This window comes from Nicotiana tabacum, chromosome 7 (genome assembly GCF_000715075.1).
Source record: "Nicotiana tabacum cultivar K326 chromosome 7, ASM71507v2, whole genome shotgun sequence".
NCBI lineage: Eukaryota > Viridiplantae > Streptophyta > Magnoliopsida > Solanales > Solanaceae > Nicotiana > Nicotiana tabacum.
This window is the reverse complement of record NC_134086.1, coordinates 169,399,192-169,412,275: the sequence shown is the minus strand read 5'-3', so window position 1 is coordinate 169,412,275 and position 13,084 is coordinate 169,399,192. Positions and strand designations below refer to the sequence as shown.

Sequence of the window (13,084 nt, the reverse complement as noted above, 5' to 3'; positions counted from 1 at the left end):
AACCACATCACAATCAATGCACCCATGGTCGTTGACACATTTCGACTCCGTTGAGATTTGGATTTGGGTCGCATCAATGCGCACCCGAGTTTAAGAAGGTAATTTATTAAATAGCGCGCCTAAAGCTACTACGAGATTCATTAGTTTGATTATTTTTCTAAAAGCTTATTTGAGATGTTTACTTTCCAAGGAAACTATTCAAAATAGATAAGAAAAATTGAATTATTAATGAGATTAACCAACTGCCCAACCTCAAAACCCATTTGAGCTACTTTAGTTTGTTCCCTTTTCCCAAATTTTATTTGACCAAAATATGTTTTCTGAAACATAATCTAAGATTGACGTGCAAATCTCCAGCACTCAAATGGATTGCATATGAAATTGAAATAAGAAAACGTCTAAGATATGGCTATACATGATGTCAAATCTTTAAAAAACTAAACCCCCATTCAACGGATTCATGATATTAACGTAATTGCAACCACATAATAATAAGCATATCATTTTATCTTAAACACAAATCAATGTAGACAAAATTCAATAAATATCATGGAAACAAAAAAAATAGAAGAATTAAAAAGAGGAGAAAAGAGACCTCTAGGAGACCAAAGTGTTCAATGCTAGCCGCTGACCAGGTGATGTCCTCGAACCGTAAGATCAAGGCTTCGCCGGAAACCGCAACAGAATTACGACCGGACCTTGACACTCGCCAGGTCTCTCGCCAGACTTCACCTGTTTGACCAGCTTTGGCAGAGACTTGGTAGTTTTGAACTAGAACGAGTCGTCGGTGATATCTCGAATGAGAGAGAGTGAAGTAGTTGAAGGCGATGAAGGAGCTAGGGTGATGACGAGTTTTGGCTGTGCATCTTCCGGCGAGTTCGCCGCTAGTGGGCGAGAGGAGTTGAAGAAGCTGCAATTACTCTATTTTTCTTAGTCCCTAAGGTCGTTAGGTTGGTGAGAGGATTTGGAGAAAAATAAAACCAGACTGATGGAGGGGGAGGGGGTCGTGTTCGAAGGAGACCAAAGTCTGGGGGAGGGGGAGTCGTTCTTTTAGAAGCTGCGCAACTTCTCGTTCCTCAGCCTTCCTCCTTCGGCTTTTTCATCATTTTCTTTGGTGTTCCTTTTTAGAAGAAAACGAATGGGAGGGTCCTATTTCTTTAAAAAGGCTGCGCAGCTCCTTTTCCGTGTATATCGTTCCCCCTTTTCCTTTAGTCTTCATCATTCTCTTATAGTGTAGAGTCTAGGTTGTAGGGTTTTTAGGTTAAGGGGTATGAGCCTAGGAATTATGGGCTTGGCAATTATGGGTTAGGTCCAAAATTAGGCCTAAAATGGGTTGCTCGAGCCCAAGCTCTATTCTTTTGCCGCGAATGAGATTAAAATACGCGCCTATTTGTTAATTATTCCTACTATTCAAATAATTATTAAAATAAAACTAACCATTAAAACAAATCTATTTTTGGTATTTTCAAAATATCATATTAAAATAAAAATACGATACTATTGTTGTATATATTTTTAAGATTTTTTTTAATTAAAAATGACTACAAAATATTAATGAACCTATTTTTGTGATTTTGTTTTCTTGTAATAAAATAGAGTAAAAGAGTCAAAATTACTTAAAATATCTATATTATGCCTAAATTATATATTTTACGCTAATATATAAAAGATCTTGGGGAGGGTCAAAAATCACATGTCTACAGCTGCCCCTCTTTGACTGGAAACGTACAGAGTTTTCAGACAAAGAATAGACAGATTTTTGACCCGACCCTTATTTGGAGAGACTAAGACTAAGAGAGAAGGGAGTGTGACCGAGCCCTGGTATCTAAGCTGCCTACATATCCTTGGCTATAAAGGAATCAGGCCACGTGTAGTTCAGAGATGAGTGAGGTGATGGAGTATACTGAGGTGGAGAGCCGGTCGAGGTGCTGTTCCGTCGAGGTTCCGGTCCGTTCCTGTTATTACATCAAAATCAAATGAAAAAGACTAATTAAACCTGTCAACTACGAGTTACAAGATTCCTATCTATAAGTCTTCTGAAGCTTGATCTTGAGTCTTGAATGGTTCTTCATGTAGACTTTAGATTTGAACCTTGACACTTTTAGCTGCAGGTGCTAGCTCGTTCTTCTACAGCTATTGGGTCAGGACCGGACATGTAGTGTTTGTGACCTCGGCCATGTCTTAAGCAGTTCACATATTTTCCTGCTTCTGAACTTTGGAGCTCACCATTTTTTTTGTTCTTTTTCTTCTTTCCTTTGTTTTGGATTGAGACTCATTCTTTCTGCCATCTCGAATCGTGTGCCTCGAGGTCAAACCTGCTCGGCACCTCGAACCATTTTCTCTTGAAACTTGAGTTGTCTTCCGTCGACACTGATTTCCCTTGAAACTTGAGTTGTCTTCCCTTGCTCCCCAGGTGAAATCCATTGTTGCCATTTTGAATTGCAAACTGAGATGTTTTCCCTTCTTCAAACTGCTAAACTTGAATGTATTCCTCTGTTCTTCAGGCGGGCTCCTGACTTCTGAATTTTGAATTTGAATGTATTCCTCTGTTATCCAGGTGGACTCCTGACTTCATAAAAATAGACAAAACAAAGAAAATTTTCTGCCCCAATTTGGAAACTGGGTACATGTTACTGGATATTAATAAGAATTTGATTAAAACTTGACTTGAAATACCTCTGTTATACAGGCGGGCTCCTGACTTCCGAAACTTGAATTGTATGCCTCTGTTCTTCAGGCGGGCTCCTGACTTCAAGAAGACAAAAAAATCGATTGAAAACTAAAATTTGAATTGTATCATCTCTGTTCTTCAGGCGGGCTCCTGATTGCTTAAAATTTGAATGTATTCCTCTATTATCCAGGCGGGCTCCTAACTTCACAAAAAATAGACAAAACAAAGAAAACTTTCTGCCCCAGTTTGGAAAACTGGTTGTTTGTTACCACATACTAATAAGAACCCAAAACTTGAATTGTGATAAGACTGGAATGCAACTTTTTTAAAAAAAATTTAAAGACTAAAATGTATCTTGAAATTTAGAATTTGTCTTAGGTGAAAAATTCATTAGACTAAGATTTTCATCTTAGGTGAAAGATTCGACTGACTAAGATTTATCTTTATCTTAGGTAAAAAATTCATCAGACTAAGATTTCTATCTTAGGAGAAAGATTCAACAGACTGAGATTTTATCTTTACCTAAGGTGAAAAATTCATCAGACTAAGATTTCCATCTTAGGAGAAAGATTCAACAGACTAAGATTTTTATCTTTATCTTAGGTGAAAAATTCATCAGACTAAGATTTTCATCTTAGGAGAGAGATTCAACAGACTAAGATTGTGACTTTATCTTAGGTGAAAAATTCATCAGACTAAGATTTTCATCTTAGGAGAAAGATTCAACAGACTAAGATTGTGACTCTAGGAGATAATTCATCAAACTAGGTCCATTTTTGTGTGATCCCGACTTTCTTAATTTTCCAAATTCCAACTTACATTCTATTCAGATTCTGCCTTCCTTTCTTGTTCCCAAATTATGCCTTCCTTTTTTTTTTCTCGACTTTTGCATTTATCTTAGGTGAAAGATTCATCAGAATAAGATTTTTATCTTAGGTGAAAGATTCAACAGACTAAGATTTCTTTATCTTAGGTGAAAGATTCAACAGACTAAGATTTCTTAATCTTAGGTGAAAGATTCAACAGACTAAGATTTCTTTATCTTAGGTGAAAAATTCAACAGACTAAGATTTTTATCTTTTAACCATTTTCCTTCGAAATTTGTTTTACCTACCCACTAACTTGAATTATCTTCCTTCAGAACTGCTTCCCTAAAAACCGGTGTTGTCCTCTTTCAAAAAAACCACTTCCCTAAAAACTAGTGTTTCATTCCTCCAAAAATTACTTTTCTTAGAACTGGTGTTTCTTTCCTGAAAACTATTTCCCTCTCTTTTTATCTTTTTAAAAACACTTGTATTGACCTTCATGTTCTTCAGATGGGTACCCGACTTCAAAAAAAATTTCAACACGACAGAAAATTTTCTGCCCCAGTTTGATAATCCTCATGTAGCATATCTTTCTGCCATCAATAACATTTCCATGCCCCTGTTTCAAATCAAAGAAAATTCTGTCAGTTTAAAAGTACGGTGGTTGGTTGTGGTACTCCCGCTGGGATGGCTTTCCTTTTCTCCTTTCCATGCTTTGCGTTGTCCGACCATCTTTGAAACTTGGCTGATAACTTCCGCCCTTCTTGACAACTATCTCTCAATTATTACTTCTAGTCTTCTTATCTGACCCCATATGTTTTCTTTGAAAACTGATTCTTCTTGAAGGTCTTGCATGTTTACTGATTAACCACTTTCCCCGTCATCTGTGTCACTGAAATACCCTTTTTCCCCGTTCCTGAACCGACATCTACCAAACTTTGTGTTTCATAAAGATCCCAAACTATGTGGATTATTACCAGCTCAGTGCTCTTGTTATTTTTCCTGACTTGTGACCCCATTTTGTGCAATTGGAAAGCTGGTGGCCAATTTTGAAGTCATTCCTCAGTTGTTACGACCAAAAGACTCAGAAAGGGGAAATAAATAAAACAAAAGGAACAGAGTAAAGGACAATAGAAAGAGATGATTCCTAACAAGAAAACTACACAGTAGAAACCTATCGGATGTGGATACCGACTCTAATGACCTTGACATGCACCTGCGACCTATTCTGTTAAGAAAATATGATGTTCATCTCTTGTTCCTTTTTGCCGTGAAACTGGGCTTCATTGCTCCACTTATCCAATTTGATTCGCATTCCTTATTCGGCTTGTAGTGCCCCAAAGGGTTTTCACCATCAAACCTCTCTCATTTCGTTCTTTCTCTCAACTTACTGTCGCCTCAAGGTGCCCGTGAAGGTTTTCACCAATAAGACTCTCTCATTTTTTTATTTCTCTAAGTTTTCATTACCTTGCGATACCCATGAGGATTTTTATCAATAAGATTCTCTCATTTTCATTTTCCTTGTTTGGACCAGAGTGTTGCCCCTGACATGAATTACCTTACTTGCTTGACTTGGCATTTCTCAAAGACTGATCAGAAGGACTTTCTTTGGACCGTAATGTAGGCTTTTGGATGGGTTAGAAAGAAAGGGTATAAAAGGCTCAAAACAATTTCAAAATGGGTTAAATTTACAACTTTCAGAATCCGACTTCTCACAACAACCACAATTTCTGCCCCAGTTCTTGCTTGGGGACTTTTGGATTTTTGTTTTGGTATGACTGAACCTCAGAGAAGCTGCCTACGTACCCTTTCGGGATCAAGTCAAACGTAGTTCACGACATATAAATTACTTTTTTTGTGATTTTTCTTTCTCTTCTTTTCTTTTCTGTTCTTCTTTTCTTCTTTTCTTTCATTTTCCTTTCTTTTCTTTCTTTTCTTTCTTTTCTTTTCTTTATTTTCTTTTCTTTTTCTTTATTTTCTTTTCTTTTTCTTTTATTTCATTTGCTTATTTGCGGCACTTGCGTTTCTTAATTGTGTCGTTGATTCCGAAAGAGGGGTACGAAAGAAAATAAACACGGCTCAAAAGGGGTGACAATGGAAAAAAGTGTTTGGATAGCAGAACAAAATGCCTTCGTCATTTCAAACTTCAAAATATGCCAAATACAAACAAGTACAATCAGAATAAAGAAACCATACACATCATCTCTTGACCGCATCGGAATTGACGGCCATTTCCACACATTTTCCTTCTACATCTGTCAGATATAATATGCCATTCGACAATACTTTTACTCTTATTACCACGACCGGCCCCCTGTCAATTTGGCCAACTTGCTTTTATGGGTATTTTTATGTTTTACTTGCCCCAGTTTCACATGGTTCGGGCGTCAAACAATCTCAAAATGTCCCAATCTGTTCTCATTTCCTCAAGTGTCCTTATCATTTTCAAAATGGTCTCATTGCTTCGCAACTTTTGAAGATCAGACTGAGAATTATGCGTGCATGTCATGTCATTAGAACCGGCAAAAGGCAAAACAAAAAGTTAGAAAAGAACTAAACAAAGAAAATGATTGGGAGTAACAACAGATTGGAATTTGCATTAGACAAACGATGAAACAGTTCGAATAACAAAACAAAAACAAAACAAACTGGATTGCAACCCTAGAATGAACTGAAACAAGCCTAGACAACCCTAGACAAACCACTACGACTAAACAAGCTAGACAAAAATGAAAGGATATGAGGGTTTGAACACAAGACAATATCCGGATTACAACCCTGCAAATAATCCGGACAACAGAAATGACAGCCAAATGGACCACCAAAGCTCCTCCCTAGCTGACTTAGGATTGGAGCGTCTTTCCAATTACAAGCACGACATCTTAGCCACTAAGCTTCGCATCCATATTGCCATGACCACTATCTGCCTCAGTATCTTCAACTTCAGTCAACAAGTTCCCAAGAGTATTCTCATACCCCATGTCACCGGGCATCATCCCCACCAAGTGTGCCTCCTCATGTAAGGGATGCAACGTGATATTCTGGGTGCCACTGTCTTGAATCAAATTTTCCTGGATCATCCTTTCTATTTCTCTTTTCAAATCCCGACAATTTTCCACATTGTGCCCCAGAGCATTGGAGTGGTATTCACACCTTTTAGATGAGTCAAAGCTTCTCGCACATCGGTCCACCTGTTTTGGAGGAATGGGTGCAATCATGTCATGTTGTTTTAACTTCTCAAATAAGCTTGCATAGGACTTTCCTATTGGTGTAAAACTATCTTTCAACTTTTGTTCCCTTCTATACCCCTGGCTTGGATGTGGGTTACAAGGTAATTGAAAATTTTGCGGAGGCTGGTGGAGATTTTATGATACTCGTGCTCGCTTTCTTGGGTGATTTGGTGGCGAGTATGGGGGGTTCGGAGGTGGATAGTAATGCTTAGGGGGTCATGGAAAACCTGATGAGGCTGCACATACCTTCGAGATGTTCTCCTAGGACCTTTTCTCAACCCTGATATCACCATGATTTCTTCATCCCTCTCATTCATGTTACCAGATTCAATTTGGACAGCTTGAGCTGCAGCTTTGAGAGCTGATTGACTTATAATTCTGCCTGTCTTAAGACCGTTCTCCACCGTTTCTCCCATTTTTATTGCTTTCGGGAAGGATTTACCCACTACGGACGTCATGTATTGAAAATAATCTGGCTCTTGAGCCTGTAGAAAGACAATGATTAACTCGTGGTCATCCATGGGTGGCTTAGCTCTAGCTGCCTGCTCTCTCCATTTGATGGCATATTCCCTGAAACTTTCAGTTGGTTTCTTTATCAGGTTAGAAAGGGAAATGCGGTATGGGGAGATATCGATGTTGTATTGAAACTGTTTGACAAAGGCCCGTGCCATGTCATCCAGACGTACCAGCAAGATGTGTCTTGATCCAAAAACCATTCAGATGCTACTCCCGTGAGGCTTTCCCCAAAATAAGCTATAAGCAATTCCTCATTTCTTCCCACACCTCTCAATTGGTTGCAATACCTTTTCAGGTGGGCTATGGGGTCTCCATGTTCGTACTTTTCAAATTTGGGGATCTTGAAGCCAGGCGTCAAGTGGACATCGGGGAACATGCATAGATCTCTGAAGGCAACACTCTTTTGACCTGCCATTGCTTGCGTGTTTTTCAACCGTTGTTCTAATCTTTTCACTCTTTGGGTTATTTCTTCCTGTACTCTCTTTCGGGCAGGCTTCTCGATGTTTACAGGAAGCTCAAACGAGTACGAGTGGTACTCAGGAGAGTGGTACTGCTCTTGCTGTGTAGCAAATCGTGACTCGTGACAAGACTGTCCTTGGCCATTGGCCCCGGCTTGACGCATTTTGGTCATTTGTTGTTTCAGTGTTCTATTTTCCTCAACCACAGTAGACCCTTGTTGAATCCTCTGACCCTGAGTCTCTTGAGCACTCGTAATAGCTTCGATATCAGTTATCATTTTCCTTGGATCTTGTGTTTCCAGCTTACCACAACCGACCACCTCAACTTTCTTCACAATTCAAAACAAAACATGTTAGAATGGATTGGGTCGGTCCTTATTATTAACAACATCATTTCCATTTTTTATTCAATACTTTTTTTTGTGGTCGAATCCTATGTGGATTGCCTACGTATCGTGACCCCGCACGAATCAGACCAGGCGTAGTTCGTGCAAATAAAAGGTAATCGATAATAAAAAATAGTTTTTTGGGATTTTCCATTTTTATAATAACGACAAAACTGACCAACTTAACGATGCAATACAGACTCGGAAATCAAACGACCCATATACTCTAATCAAAAGAAATACAAACCCAAAAACAAAATGACAGATTCCTTCCCCTATATGTCAACTTTGACCCAAAAATCCGAACGGTATTCACTTGACCACTGACTCTTTTCTTGTTTTTTTTTTAAATTAAAATAAATGACCCGATATTGCAAATACGGCCTTCCTGCGCCTCGGGGGTGAAGATTTTAAGGCTGTGAGGGTCAAAAATCAAAATACGACCAAAGGTGGCTGTTTATGCAAAGTCAGCCTTCCGGCGCCCCGTTTGGGAACATTTGGTTATTTTTGACAAAAACGGCATCACCTGGTTTATTTATGACAAAATTAAAATTTTGATATTTTTTGGTTATTTTTGCAAAGGGGAGGTTGGACCCGAGGAGGGTTGCCTACGTATCTCACGCCCTGTGAGAATCAAACCATGCGTAGTTCGGGCAAATTAACCGAACTATTTTAAAACATGACTCTTTTCCATTTTTATTTTTGGCATTTTATAAGCGAATAAAAACTATTTTTAGAAACAAGACTCTTTTTTCTTTTTTTTTTCCAACAAATAAAACAGCCTATTTTTCCAAGCTAAAAATAACAGACTCTTTTTTTCTTTTTTCATTTTTCACAGACAATAAAACAACCTTTTCCAAACTAAAAATAAAAGACTCTTTTTTCCTTTCCTTTTTCAACAAATAATGAAACAACTTATGTTTTTCAAACTAAAACAAAAAATTTTCTTATCCTTTTCTTTTTCAACAACCAACTTTTCAAAAATAAAAGACTCTTTTTTCTATTTTTTCTTTGCTTTTTTTTTTAGTAAAACAAAATAAAACATTTCCCTTTTTTCTCAAAATTTCGGCAGAGTTTCGCCAGTAATTGGTCATTGATTTTTATTTCTAAAATAATCAATTAACTCCCTAACTGATATTTCTTTTTTTTTTTTCCTCTTTTCTCTTTTATTCCCCTCAATTTTCCAACATTCCCGAGATTCAGAAACCGGTCAACATGCAGGTTCGAAACAAATATATGTACAGAGCAAGTAGGATGCATCAGGATGATCTTTTCATTTCAGGTTGCTAGTCCTAGATGGACCCAACCTCTGTGTTGAGTCCTAAGTCAAATGCAACGTGATGCAAATAAGCGTTCCTACTAGGGATCCGGCATGAAGTCACGTTATTCTATGTTCAAAACCTGGGTCAGTGTTCTAGACTGTGTACCCGAGCGGACAACTCGAGTCGAGGAGGGGAACTTACCGGGAACCAAAAGGCCATCCGGCTTCCTAACTTGTCCGGCTTCTTTCTTACTTCAAGGTATGACACTAACAGAATATGGAGTCTCAACCAGTAAGCACATCCCTGGAGGTGAAGAGAGAAAGGTGTCGGCACAGTTTATATACAGTTCAGATAATATCAAAGCAGTAACATTTAGCACATTCAACACAAAACATGTAGGAAAATCAGATACAACTAAATACAACAATTTATCTAAGCTCGAATTCTGAACCCTGAACCAGAGATTCCGGGTTGAGGTCCCCAGCACAGTCGCCAGAGCTTTCACACCTCCTTTTTCACCTACACCTCCGGAAGGGCGTAAAAGAGTTTTTTCAATTAAAGGACAATCAGAACGGGATTTAATATTATTATTCAGAGTCGCCATTTGAGAGATTAATGGTGTCCCAAGTCACCGATTGTATCCCGAACCGAGGAAACGTATGACTCTATTAACAGTCCGCGAACCAGAAATCTGAGTAAGGAATTCTGTTAACCCGGGAGAAGGTGTTAGGCATTCCCAGGTTCCGTAGTTATAGCACGGTCGCTTAACTGTTGTATTTGATTTTAACTGATTTCAGAACATGTTCTTGCTTATGGGTTTTTTAATTTCGAACCGCTTTTATTATTATTATGAGAATTGCAACGTCGTGAAAACGTGTCTCGAACCACATCACAATCAATGCACCCGTGGTCGTTGACACATTTCGACTCCGTTGAGATTTGGATTTGGGTCGCATCAATGCGCACCCGAGTTTAAGAAGGTAATTTATTAAATAGTGCGCCTAAAGCAACTACGAGATTCATTAGTTTGAATATTTTTCTAAAAGCTTATTTGAGATGTTTACTTTCCAAGGAAACTATTCAAAATAGATAAGAAAAATTGAATTATTAATGAGATTAACCAACTGCCCAACCTCAAAACCCATTTGAGCTACTTTATTTTGTTCCCTTTTCCCAAATTTTATTTGACCAAAATATGTTTTCTGAAACATAAATCTAAGATTGACGTGCAAATCTCCAGCACTCAAATGGATTGCATATGAAATTGAAATAAGAAAACGTCTAAGATATGGCTATACATGATGTCAAATCTTTAAAAAACTAAACCCCCATTCAACGGATTCATGATATTAACGTAATTGCAACCACATAATAATAAGCATATCATTTTATCTTAAACATAAATTAATGTAGACAAAATTCAATAAATATCATGGAAACAAAAAAAATTAGAAGAATTAAAAAGAGGAGAAAAGAGACCTCTAGGAGACCAAAGTGTCCAATGCTAGCCGCTGACCAGGTGATGTCCTCGAACCGTAAGATCAAGGCTTCGCCGGAAACCGCAATGGAATTACGACCGGACCTTGACACTCGCCAGGTCTCTCGCCAGACTTCACCTGTTTGACCAGCTTTGGCAGAGACTTGGTAGTTTTGAACTAGAACGAGTCGTCGGTGATATCTCGAATGAGAGAGAGTGAAGTAGTTGAAGGCGATGAAGGAGCTAGGGTGATGACGAGTTTTGGCTGTGCATCTTCCGGCGAGTTCGCCGCTGGTGGTCGAGAAGAGTTGAAGAAGCTGCAATTACTCTATTTTTCTTAGTCCCTAGGGTCGTTAGGTTGGTGAGAGGATTTGGAGAAGAAGAAAACCAGACTGATGGAGGGGGAGGGGGTCGTGTTCGAAGGAGACCAAAGTCTGGGGGATGGGGATTCGTTCTTTTAGAAGCTGTGCAGCTTCTCGTTCTTCAGCCTTCCTCCTTCAGCTTTTTCATCATTTTCTTTGGTGTTCCTTTTTAGAAGAAAACAAAAGGGAGGGTCCTCTTTCTTTAAAAAGGCTGCACAGCTCCTTTTCCGTGTATATCGTTCCCCCTTTTCCTTTAGTCTTCATCATTCTCTTATGGTGTAGAGTCTAGGTTGTAGGGTTTTTAGGTTAAAGGGTATGAGCCTAGGAATTATGGGCTTGACAATTATGGGTTAGGTCCAAAATTATGCCTAAAATGGGTTGCTCGAGCCCCAGCTCTATTCTTTTGCCGCGAATAAGATTAAAATACGCGCCCATTTGTTAATTATTCCTACTATTCAAATAATTATTAAAATAAAACTAATCATTAAAACAAATCTATTTTTGGTATTTTCAAAATATCATTTTAAAATAAAAATACGATACTATTGTTGTATATATTTTTAAGATTTTTTTTAATTAAAAATGACTACAAAATATTAATGAACCTATTTTTGTGATTTTGTTTTCTTGTAATAAAATAGAGTAAAAGAGTCAAAATTACTTAAAATATCTATATTATGCCTAAATTATATATTTTACGCTAATATATAAAAGATCTTGGGGAGGGTCAAAAATCACATGTCTACACCAGCTACCGAAACTTTCCGAACTAAATTAACCTGATTCCCTTTTAGCCAGGGATATGTAGGAAACCTTCGAAGCAAAGGTTCGGTTAAATCTTTCAAAAAATGCTTCACACGGAGTCCTCGAACGGGCAAAATTCGCTCGTATCCGCTCACTTTATCTTTGCACGAAAACCTTTCGTGTTCTCAAACAGAGAGGGGCAGCTGTGAGCATGTGATTATTGCTTTCACGAAAACTACTCCAAAAGAAATCAAAATAAAATAAATTTTCTTTGGCATACAATTTATTTTTAGAATTTTGCAGGGCATTTTAGGATAACTATTTGTGCATTTATCTGTGAATGTTTATTTTGTTTTGATTATTTAAAATACCAAAAATATTTTGCATGTGTACTTAGGATTTTATTTTTTACAATTAGGAATTAACTGCACAATATTTGGTTTGTGAAAGAAGAAAATCACAAAAAATATATATCTGTTGTAATTTTGTCATTTAACGTATAATTGTGTGATTATTGTTTCAATTAGTATTTAATATCATGTGAGATCCCTTTTAATATTTTATTTGAATTTTACGGGTTTAATTGGGCATTTAGGAATTAAATAAACCATAATTTGGTTTTAAAAGAAGAAAATCACAAAAGTATGTATTTAGTCTATTTTGTCATTTAAAGTGTGGCATTTTGTTGATTGTATTTTAATTAAATATTTTAACTTGTGTGATAGTTGTTACGGGCTAATTAATCTTGTGTGGGTTAATTTTGATTTTTACAAAATTAATTTAGGAATTTTGGGTTAATTAGGAAATGAAAGGAAAAAGAAGAAGAATGAAAAGTGTGAAATAAATTGGATTGGGCTGAAATTGTAAGATAAAAATCAAGCCCAAAACACTTACATGACCCAGTCCAGGTCCCCTGATCTTTCAGACCAACCAAACGACACCGTTTTTGCATCTCAAATCTGGGTCGTTGATTTGTCTCAATCAAACGATCCAGTTCATCCCCGACTAAGTTGAAACGACGCCGTTTTAGGCAAATTGAAACCAGTCGTTCATCTCGTTTAATCCTATGGTCCCCAACACGTCTTATGACCCGACCCATTCTCACAGCTGAGCCAAACGACGTCGTTCCTTTAAGTGAATTGATCTAGGCCATTGATCTCTCTTGATCGAAC

General features: G+C 37.6%; 1 long non-coding RNA gene across 1 annotated transcript; it reads right to left on the bottom strand.

Annotated features, from left to right (window-relative positions):
- Positions 1–1,619: 1,619 nt before the first annotated feature.
- On the bottom strand, positions 1,620–11,395 carry LOC142161926 (uncharacterized). Its single transcript, XR_012693690.1, has 3 exons — positions 10,809–11,395; positions 9,531–9,632; positions 1,620–5,962 (listed from the first exon to the last, which is right to left on the bottom strand). It is a non-coding gene; the product is annotated as an uncharacterized LOC142161926 (long non-coding RNA).
- Between the last annotated feature and the right edge of the window lie 1,689 nt (positions 11,396–13,084).